Here is a 12,407-nt window from a genome sequence, read left to right as displayed (position 1 = left end):
ATAAAAGAGCGTTCTAGCGTGCGACCTATATTCCACGCCTGCATTGCTATATTAGACGCGTACGACGCATCAGGGACACGCCTGAAAGCGTCTTCCTCTCCTGACCCGATGCCAATCAAACACCAGTTCACTGAATAATTCGGCGGTTTCCACTGTCAGCTCGTGGTACGTCTCTCGCTCATCCTTCGTTGGAGACAACGGGATAGGTGTTTCGGTCGCAGCGCCTCTTACGCGATGACATGACTTAGATTTTTTAATCAAGAGAAATAAAAGAGCAGCAGTAGGTAAGAAAGTACAATGACATTAATTATTTTTTACGCTTCCTCGTATTTATTGACGTGTATCGCTGAAGAAAGGTAATAAAAAGCTGTAATGGGCATTTCATATTCAGTAATAAGAACCGTCGAAAAACGTGTAATAAAAAGCAGTAATCTCGAGATACCGATGCACCAGCGCGACTCTGAATAGCAGCCAGACTCGTCTAATGATTCGTCTGTCGGTGAAACGCATACATGAAAATGTGTGTGTGTACGTTTACGCACCCACGCGGCCACGAGGAAGTCAAGAATTTATTTTTATCGTGGTTCTTCCGTACGACCGAACGTTACGGTCTCTCGATCGATGGACCCGCACCGCAGAGACGACACCGTCTCCTCGGAGTGTAAATTACAATTTGACGAGCAGACAAATGCCTCTAGCACCTTGCTCTATCTGTGTCCAAATAGTGGCGCGCGTTTGCCGACGTATTCTCGGTACAAATACAGATGATCAAACACGGATTGTCATTCTTGACGTTCTCGACAGGCGCCAGCGTGGTGGTACGAAAATCGAAAATAATCGCGTTTCCGTGAAATTCCGTGTGTTTATTTCTTACCGCACGAGATCTCGAGTTTTTTCACGATCGAGTCGTTGGTACTGGCGGCGTGCGAAGCGAAGAGAATCCGCGATCCACAGTCGCACAGAGCTCGATCGATCGTACTCAGCGGCAATATCGTCGATCAGCATCGATCGATCCTATTGGCAAGCAGCTCGCTACAGACGATTCGGAGTTGGCGCGCGGTACGATATTAATAACCGAGCGAGAAAGAAACGCAACGATTCCGTTCGCCATATGGTCAACCTAAATTCTAAGAGTCCGTCGTAACTAGCATAACCGGGATAACCTACATAAAGAGAACTAGAGATACTAGGGCTCCGCCGACTGGAGCATACGACTCGACGAACCAAGCAACGAACCAACGAATCCACACAGCGCCGGCTACTGTAACAACATATGTACGGCGAATGTCGAGAATTCCTTCCACGTTCTTCGACCGCGGAAAAAAAGTGAATGAAACGTCCGGCATAGCGATGCCCGAGATCCCGCGACCCGCTCTGGAACTTGCTTATTAGAACGTCTATCAATCGTCGTTCTGACCATGCTATCGAGAACGTAGCGTCGCTCCTCTCTGTTTACTCTTCTTAATGATCGAACGAAGAACAAGCGAGATGTCTACCATATGATATCACGATCTTAATAAAATTACCTACTTCCTTTCCGTCAAGCAAGAAACTACGTCCAGCTAACGAAGGCATAAGACATGCTGATGTTTCGATATTAATATTCGTTTGGCGAAACACGAGGAGAGCCAGAGGACTCGACTGGCGTTCTCTCCGATTCGACAGCCGACTCTGCACAGTCGTTGTCCTCCTATGGACTGCGGTCGGGACTTCTCCCATTAAATCACAAATGAATGACATTAGCGGTGCTATAATATCGTACCACTATTACCGTGACGGGTATTACGTGTCACGAGGCGCGCTCGCTCCCTCTTGTCTCCTTCCTCTTCTCTCTCTCGTGGCCGCGGATTCCCCGTCTCGGTCCCTCGCCCCGGCAACTCTCTCTTTCCATCTCCCTACGCCAGTCTCTGGAAACACTCTTACCGTTGCATGCAAGGAATCAGGTCACTGCGCTGCAAGAAAGCAAAAGCGACGGTACGAGCCACGGATTAGTATTATCGAATATATACCTATATCCTCCGGAAAAGGACGATGACTAAGGCGTCGTTTCGACAGAACTTTCGCGTACACATACGGCCGAGCATTGGCATGGCGCGCGAGCGAGCGCCGCCCCGAACCTCGGCATATGTTTCACGGGAACGCTTTTGTTTGTTTTCTCGGCTGGCTTTCCGCCGCGGAAAAACGAAAGCGTTTTCGCTTTCGGCCGATCCACGCGATCGTTCCACACGAATACATCCATCGATTTTTCCTTCTTTCAGAAGAATCTTTCTCGTTTACCAACGACCAATTTTAAACATCATCCGTGGATAATTCGTTCTTTCGATCATGACGTGGGTCATTCTTGTGACCAAGTTTGAAAGCTTTTTAATCGTGAAATTCGTTGAATATCGTACTTTTTGTGAGTCGCGTAGAACCAACGTGGTTGGAAATATTCCTGAAAAAGTCATGGTGGAAGTCAGATCATCTAGCCGGGTCGTAGTTCAATGTCGCTGTGTGTGTGTGCGTGTGTAAGAGTTTCGTAAACGTGTAATCCGCAGCGATCAGATCGTGCGTAACACGGTTCGCTAGAAAGAGAAGCAGAAAAGAAGAAAGAAAAGGAAGGAATTGCCTAGTGAAGCGTGTACCGCGAGATTATTATAAACACTTGCACTGACCAAAGAACGGGATTTAATTGATCGCAAGATATCGCTGACGACCTCGTATCTATAGCCGCGGCAATCCTTCGTGTGTAATTAAAACAGGAACGGAACTCACCCGTTAAAAAAGCAGTTAGGACGAAGAGAACATTTCTTCAGAGACCAACTTACAGCTGGTTTATTTCGATTTACGAAACGGGAACGCATCGGCTGGCCTGCATAAATGCAACTAGGCTAGTTGAAACGCGCAATAACAAAGTTCGTGTTCCTCCGCCGCGGTGCGTGAACGCGTTAATTAATTAGAAAAGCTAACCCATTACACCCTTCCACTTCAACTTTTAATCATATTTCCGTACTTATTGTTGGTGCACGTGTATCTGATAAAGCTCGCCTTTATCGAATATTAAGAAAATCACGTATCGCGGTATCTGCGGTGATTCGCGGATATTTCGACCATAGGAGAATAATCAAATCGAAACGAAAAGAGAGCTTTTGAAAAAAGAAAAACAGGTCAGGCTGTTTCCAAAATACTCCAAAACGATGGTTTCCAAGAATGTCTGAGATATTCTAGGATCTTGTAGGGCTGCGGAGCATTATATGCCAGGCTTGACAACGACAGCTTTGGCAGCAGTTGAACTATAAAGTTATCGTTATTAACAACATATTTGCGTCCGTGAATCTTTCTTCTACACGCATCACGTAGGAACACCGTACAATCGTCGTCGTGTCGCCCTACCAAGCCCGTTTACTCATGCAATTTATGACACGTCGCGCGCGCGTTTAACAGTAGAAAAGGTCGAATATACGAGGACATGTCTGACCACCGACGTTACTCATTCTACGAATCGACGCAGGTCGGAACAAAGCGCCACGATAAATCGTGTAGAACGTGAACTATAGACAGGCGCATCGTGACGTCCTATTTGGGTTTTGCAAGTTCGCGGTTTTGCACGTGGACCGATACCGTCGAGTCGACAGAAACGATTGTTCCACACAGGTAAAATCGCGTGCTCTTTCGTAGTTCATCGAACTGTCATTCGCGTTCGTTCCCGGCCATTCGATTGCACGATATGAAATTACTCGTTCCCGTTTTCGCTCTTTCTACTATGGAAAGATTCTTCGCAATTATATAAGAGGTCCATGGGACGAACGGAGACCGTACAGATGCCAGACGAAAAAAGGACCGGTTTCGCGTGCTCGCGAGAACGCTTCTAATTTTCCTCGAGAAACGGTCAGCCTCGAAACAACTTTCCGGATTCCACGAGCAAGGACGAACGGATCTCATCCTTCGAGGTTTCTAGATGCTCCTCTCGCGTCGCCATCGTCCAACTCACCACACTGGTACGAGATACTCCTTTGTCACCGCGATCGCTCGCGGACATTGTGAACGACCGCGGTTTTTTTTCAATCGATTCTTCGTCTCTTGGAATCGCCGGCAAATAGCGGTCGTTCCATTTTCTCGATCAACGCAACGACACAAGAAACGGGTGACCTTTTCTACGAAACCGCGTTCGAGAACCACTGGCCATTGGTGGAACGCGGTAAATCGGTTTCTGGCCGCAACTGAAATTAATCGATTTTTGGCAAAAACGGAAACCAAACGGAGAAAAAACGTAATCCTGATCGTTAAGTCCTGACCGATTCACGAATTACGATGATCGTACGCAAATTGCAGGCGTAATTGTTTACGATCAAACGAACAGGCCGGGTTGCGATAGATACTGGCCAGGCTACGATCGACAGTCGCAGTAATGATGGCGACTGCGACGACAACGCGATCATAATAATTATTGCATAATGACGACGGCAAACCTGCCTACCGGCGAACGTGGTAGCAATCACTTTCCTTTTTCAGTGGCCTGGATCATCCTATCTTCCTCTCCGAGCTTCACGATCGCTATCGTCCCCCCGTTTGCATCGACTCCACGATCTACCCAATCGATGCAAACGCTCGACAGCAAAATTATCTTTCTAGCAGGTTACATAAGAAACTAGGATAATATAGATCCGTTTAATCGACTGCTTTAATAACAGTAACGGTGAGAGGTTCCGAAAATAAAGGTTAAAGCATCTATCGCATGTCGAAGCGAATTAGACGTTTATTTTTAGCTAAAATTTGTTACATAATTATAAAATAGAAAACTCGTAGGAAGAGCGGACTACTGGCAAGGATTCAAGTATCTGCTCGTTTAATAACGAACCAACAATGTTGCGAATACGAGACTACTTCCAAATATAAAAGAAAGGTATAAAGTTTACTCTGCGAGAAGCGAAACTTTGATCACCGTGACCGAATTATTTTCAACTTTCGTGATCGCGTAACTCAATGAACAAAGATGTACGTGCAAAGATGTAGCCAGCCAAAAATGTCAGATCTCGAGAAATAACTTTCGCTGGTGCGAGGATCTCGAAGGATCGAAAATCTCGTGCTATCCAGGTGATCTAGCGAGCTACGGTAACAGTACTGGCCCGGTTATTCGCTCTTTTTACGCAAAAGAAACCTCGACCGAGGGATACAGAGCGATCGAGCGACACGATGCATCCACTCGGCGCTTCTCAGCCACGTGTCCATGGTTATACGCGATTGTTCGTGGCGGGTTCCACGGTATACGCATACGAGGATCACCGAGAGCACGCCCGGACACCTTTTATGCCGACCGACGTGTCTTTGAAAGAATACTAATGCACGTCGTCCTCGACTGTTCTAGTAGTAGCTCTCGAACCGACAGCTTCCGGTCACGTCGATACGATGAAAAACTACTTGGGAAGAACGAAAAGGTTTTCTCTCGAAAGTAGGACTCGAAATCTCTCCCTATATATTTAGTATTTTTCTCGTTTCTCAACCGCGCCGTACAAATGATTTTAAAGTTCACCTTACCTTCCGATGGCGCCGAGTTTAAAGAAAGGAAATCCGTTTACGCATCGAGCATATTGCCATTGACTCTGGATACAACGATCGACTCGCAACATCGCGTGCATTCGGCGAGAGGAATCGTATCGCGACAATATCACGGACTGCGGAGAGTAAAAGCAACGAGCAGCTGGCGTAATCGTAATTCATGATCGATGCCGTGATCGAAAAGTCGACGAGTCTTCTCAGCTGGAGCAAGCAACGAGATCACGTTGCGAACGGTCCCGATCGGTGGTAAATTGCGTCGAGATCAGCGGAATCAACAAAAAATAACGAATGCGATTTAAAAACAGGCGGACGCACACGTACACACCACATACGTCCTTGGACCTCAATCCGCATCGCGCACTCTTATTTAGGTTATTCGTCTTGTTTAATCGACAAACAATTCCGTGTGTCGCCGTTGAAACGCCACGGTGGAACAAAAAAGAAAGGAAGTATCACGGAGGAGCTACAACGACGACGACGAGTCTCGTTCCAAGGGAAGCTATAAATCAACAACATCGGCGAAGGAACTCGTAGGACACCCGTGTGTCGCGAGCTCGTTCACGATTTTGCTCGAAAAACACAGGTCAGGTAGAGAACCAGCGAGTAATTTCGGTGCGCTCTACCACGCTCGTTCCTTTCCCTAGCTCTCCGTGTTTCTCGTTCGTGGCTCGGGAAGTGGGTCAGCCAGATACGAAGAAGCGTAGGAGAAGAACATGGCAGCATCGTGAGCTCGAGGATAGGAACGGGAAACTTTCGAGTCTCGTTCTTTCGAGTTCCTGTTCGCTCGTCGGATAAGGGTTTCGAGACTGACAGCTTCAACGAGGAATTTAAATATAATTTGTGGTCAGCGTAAGAACAGCTATAGCTTGAAAATATAAACGCGAAGGATTTATTTGTTGGAAATTTTTCGATCGAATAAAATTGTTATGATTTGTCATCAGAATACCTTGATGACGCGTATAAACAGCTTTCTTCCGGTCAAGAGACCGATACCAAGTAAAAAGGTTGGAGTGAGGTCACAACGATAATATGCGACGATGCCGCATTCTTTCGCTCCTTTTTCCTTCGCACCCGCTCCTCATCATACATACGATGTTTGTTATACGTATTCATTGCGTAACCTTTCGTATACCAAGGAACACAACAGAAACTGCGAATGAGAGCATAGGGTATCACGTATCTATAGCATGAATTTTAGTAACGAACTGCGTAGAAATCAGTGGATCGGCACGATTAAGTAGAGAAGAAAAAAAGACACAGATAGGTGGAAGAAATAACGAGACAGATAACGCGGGGAGAAATAAAAATGATAAGAACTTCTTTTTATCGTGCCAGCGGTGACGATCACCGTGACCCACGAATTGTTTTTATTCTATTCCGTATTTATTCCAAACGAAGAAACGATTCCATTTTTCCCTCCGAACTGTCGTCTGGCCGCAGATTTTGTAACGTCCGCGAGAATTCACGCGTTTACGAACGCTCGAGATGATCTTGAACGCTTGCGCGACAGATGTTTTATCGGTAAAACTCCGAGACACCATCTAGGTTTAGTTTTCGAGGAGCCGACTTTATAATCGCGTTTTAAATCTCGCGAGGAACTATCCGACAGACTGCGCGATGTCTCTTTCCACTTTGAGGGGAAACGGACGGTGACACAGAGACATCCGGAAACGAACATCGAAGCGCTTCGACAAATCGATAATTCTGAGTGATTTAGCAGAGATATCGAATGTACAGTCTGTGTCGACAAACGATATTTACACTCCGAGTCTGTTTTCACTAGTCAGATAAACGTATTTGTCGATCATCGCGCGGCCCGACTTTGCATGTGCTTTTCATTCGACACTTTCTGCGCAACCATCGTCGGAGATTACGTTGCCCGCCGGGCCAAGCACGTGCTCCATTTGGCGCGACGTTCGCGCGATTAGTGGTTACAGGATTCCAGCGTTTCTTCGTGCAACGCTATCAACGACAAAGCTCCTCCAATCGTAAATGTAAATACGCCGACGAACTTGCTCGACTCGACTGAATCCTCGTGGAAAGCGTTTTAATCGGTCACGATAACGTTTCACCTCGATGCGGAGCGGCAAATGATCGTTCATCTGACATGTCCACGGAATTCAATACGATTATCATTCGCAGCTTAATCGCTAAACTCCTTTGTACCATCGTTAATAACCTTCGAGGCAATAGAACGGAATTTTCAATGATAGTTACAGATAGCTAGAATCGTACGAGACGATAAACTCCGATAAACAATCGATAACCCAGCAGTAAGAATCTTTTTCCAACATCGTTCTATCATTTTTGTGACCTTATCGAACGCGTGCAGATATAACCTTCGATTTATTAGGTCTATCGGAAACTTTTCGTATTTTTCGTACGCTTGTTACCGTGATTCGTGTTTATGCGCCACTTATTTCCCATACTCCCCTACATGTAACAACCCAGATGCTCGTTTTCATAAATATGTACAGTATCACCTACAACGAATAAAACGAACAAATCGCCTGTATCGTCGATAGAGATCGTTTGCCTGTACGATTCCGAAACATCGAACAGCCCCAAACCTTTCATCCATCCGAAGCGAGACAACAACAAGAGGAAACAAAAGAACGTTCGAGACGCGTTCGATCGACCGACTACGAATAAATTAAACGAGCAGCCAGGGCCACGCCGTTACGAGATCTAATTATGCCAGCGGGAGTAATTCTTGCCGGATTCCCCGAGAGAGGAAGGAACGAGGCGCGGACGCTCACACGTGCGTGCACGCGTGCACGGGACGCGCACACGAACATGCGCAGTGCCACCCGGACGCACCCGCGTCGCTCTGAGGCCGTTATTCGCGCATGGCTCGCAAGGTCGCGCAATGTGCATCATGCATCTGCAACTCTCGCTGGAGAGTAATACGCGTGCAAATACACGCGGCTCGCGTTGCGGGTCTCGCGTTCTTTATTCTTCCTTTCCGCTTTCTCGATCGGCCGCGTCTCGCCGATTCGTCGGCGTTTCGTGATACGTCCATCCGCTACTCCGGCAATCCGGATGCAAACTGTGAACGGGAGAGCAGATGACGCAAAGTGACCCTCGATTGTGTCATGTTACGATGCCGCGTATTTATAGTTGGTATACGCAGGCGTCAGAGGAACGAACGTCACCGTCGCGGAACGAAACTCGAGCGTTTCATTGAAACGAAACGGCACGAGAATGGACGTTCCTCCCGATCCTGTGAATCACTGATAGTATACTTGTTCGATCGTGTCGCGAGTCGAGTTGCAAGTATTTCGGGTTCCTTGCCCGGATAACGAACAATCGATGACTCAATACGATCTTTATGCAATTTACATTTCGATGTATTGGTAATTTTGATGAGCGCAAAAATCGTCCGCGATAAATCTTGGCAACCATACCGTGTATAATAGACAACTGTTTGCTCGGTAGGTCGGGTCGGCGTGTTTACTTACCTTCACGTCCAATTATTTAATCCTCCTGTGACGCGAATGGTCGGACGACTCGGCAGCGATTCCATTACTGTCCAGAATTTTGCTGAACAATAGTGGAAAAAATACAAAGGTCGCCGGATAGTCGGGAGCTTATCACAAACGGTAGCCACGAAATTGGATTAACTCGTACGATCGCAAAGATATGAGCGATCAAGCGCGGAAATTGGTGCCGAGTAACTCGAGAGATCATCGACGCAACCGTAAAAAAAATACTTTCGTCGCAAACTGATGGTTTTCGTTTCCTCTGACAGCGGAAAAATACAGTGAAGCCCGGATTCACGGACTGGTTTATACGGCAGATGTAGCGCCGCCTGCAATCACAGCTGTTTCTCGATAATACGTAACGAAGCACGAATTACTCGCCCGTAACGATAATGTAACATGTATCGACATAAAAAGTGGATCGTCATGTGGATCGTCGTGTGGATCGTCATGTGGCATAGCCATAGTCATTTCTGTATCGTACGAATATTTGAAATTTTCGAAATTGATTATAGTTACAACAATGATCGACTCCGGAGAAAATGAGTCGTATAAGACTGACTGATTAAATTCGTATCGACACAGGTCTATCTTAACGGTGGAAGCTGCAGCCGATATATCCTGTCAATAACGTAGACTAATTAATTGTAGCGCTAATAGGCGAAGACCTTTCGCTAGGCAAAGATCAGGATGATAGATACGCGGCTATGTAAAGTCTATTGTTTCGCGAGCCGGCTCATCGCGTGGGCTACAGATCAAAGTGATCGTAACAGAGTCTGCCAGTCGACTGCTGTACGTTTGACGTGGGCAATTCGACGATTCTACCAACAGTCACGCTATATCGTCTTTGAGATTAACATAAAACCGTTTCGTCGTCGAATCTATTGTAGAATCGTCCTAATGGGATTTCGGTCGAAATCTGACAAGGATTAACGGGTACGGAAGTGCGCAATGCATTACAATTTCGAAAGACGATACCTCGTCTTGAGCCACGACGTCAGTTTCAGCCACGACGTCAGCTTGATGAAGCTCGAGAAAGAGAGAAGGAAACGTGTGCCGAAAGTGAGTCATCGAATTATTGAAAGGTAAGTGCATGGAGGCCATTGGCACGTCGTTAATGACCGTCGATCTGCTCGTCAAGCTCGTTCGCGCGATAAACGCGCTTCCCCTTACTATTTTTCATAGGATTGGAACGTATAAAAATTGATACGCAGATCGTCAAGGCAGGAAGAAACAGATAAACTTTTCGATTGCATTATCGTCACAGACGATAAGATCGTTTTTCCTGGACGTGGACGTCGACACGTTCTAAGAATGAAATTGATGACCAAGAAAATTGAACACGTCGGCGCGTTTTTTGCAGTGAGGAAATATAGTTCTATTTTTAATAGAACCAGAGACGGAGAACGATTTAGCGGATAATATCGCACCGGAATTTAACTTGGATGAATTAATCGACGTGGCAGAACGCGTAGGTGCACTCGTCGACCCACGTCTTGGCCCACGTGCATCTTCCATCGAGCTTTTAATTCAGCCGTCGCTTCCAACGCTAATTACCTGACATGACGAGTGGTCCGTTCGTTCGAACGAAATCACAATCATTCGATGATATCAGAAACGAGATCGTCGGACTATCCATATCTCTAACTTTCGTCGTGTTCGTTCTACATTCTGTAGATGTTCAACCATCGAAGGAAAACGCGGATATAGAATTATTTTTGTCGCAAGGATAATGATGTGTATAACGATACTTGTACTAATTGAAAGTCACACCAACTGGCAAATGTCTAAACTTGTTCCGAAGATTACGAATCTGCAGACTCAGCGTTTTCCACGAACTCGACTAACAAAATCGCGGTACAATTTTCGTCCTACGATAAGTTCGCGTATGATATTTTTGATCAGTGGAGGAATACGCCAACGAGTGTGATTTCAGGATGAAATCAGCCAATGTAGGAGATCTATCCAACCTTTCTGTAACATTTACTAACGTAGATCTCGAAAGAAGTCGACGTATGCCGCAGATTCTCCGGTTTGACAAAGAATCCTCTTAATCCGTCCGAATCGTATTTCTGTCGCTCGTTCTATTTTTAACCGCAAATATTTATTCAATAAGAAACGTGCGAGCTGTATTAGACTCTATTGCATCACGATGTGCGCCATTCGTTAACGATTCGATATTCCTGTTCGGTGGTAAACATAAAACGTTTCGAGACGCGACACAATTCGCGCTTATCGTCCGACTTTCCCCCTTTTCGCTCTAACAGGTGTCTCTGACACACTTGCAGCACTTTACGACGCTTGTTGCGTCGAACAAATACAAGATGGGCACGAACAAACGCGCGATAACGCGGACCGTTTTAAAGCGTGATGTCGATTTTCACGTGATCAAACCCGGGAAATTTCCTGTCACTCTACGTGATTCCCAACTTTCCGGTCTTGGTTCTTCGTTCACGGCCACAGCCTCGAGGAAAATTCGCCACTTAACCGCTCGCGGTTGTCGAGTATCAAGTCTCATTGTCAACGTTCCTTTTCGTGAAACGAAATATTCCCCCTATTCCGGAATAACGCTCGCTTTCATACGTTACGTATGGAGAATTAGATGGAAATAAAAGTACGACAATACGACTGTAGACGACGACGCGGTTTCTCGTAACATTATGCAATTAAGTTTATTATTATCGCCCTAAATTACGAGGGTAATTAACATTTCCATGTAGGAAATCTATTTTGCATCTCCGAATCGACGGGTTACGATAAATCTCTCGGAGCTAGCCGTTGGCCGACGCGATGTCACGATGGTGGACGCTTCGGTCAAGAAACGTCGCGCACGTGTCGCGTGAAATCATGAATGAATGCACCGCAGAAATTGCGCCAGCGCGAGATTCGTCTCGGTACGCGTAATCTGTAGCTATTTTTAAGTAGAACGCAGACGATTATCAGCGATCCTCGGGAGATAACGACGTTCGCTTATCGATATGGTCATGAATGTTTCCCACGAACTGCGTAAGTAATTGTCAAGCAAAACAAAGGCTTCCCAGGAGAAACAGAATTTATCTAACAAAAAGGAGAAAGCAATGAAATTGATCGTTGTGTGACTTATCATCTTTGCATGATCGTCGTTGTTCTAATCACGCGTATATATTGTTTATCGAACATAGATAACGATCGAACGTGTCGCGTTGAACACGCTGATCAAACCAGAACAATGCTAATCGAAAATCATTCAAATCCAGACACTTTTTAACGTAGTTAAATGTTGCATCGGTGACGGAACTTCGAGTTGACGGAAGATGGTGTGGAGTTCGCGACCAAAGCTCAGTCAACTCCATCGCGATGCGGATGGATAAGGAAATTATCCAATCTAACTTGATTCATTGCTTAATTCGT

Source organism: Bombus bifarius, unplaced genomic scaffold, assembly GCF_011952205.1.
Source record: "Bombus bifarius isolate JDL3187 unplaced genomic scaffold, Bbif_JDL3187 scf7180000008307, whole genome shotgun sequence".
Lineage (NCBI taxonomy): Eukaryota > Metazoa > Arthropoda > Insecta > Hymenoptera > Apidae > Bombus > Bombus bifarius.
Note: the sequence above shows the minus strand (reverse complement) of the source record.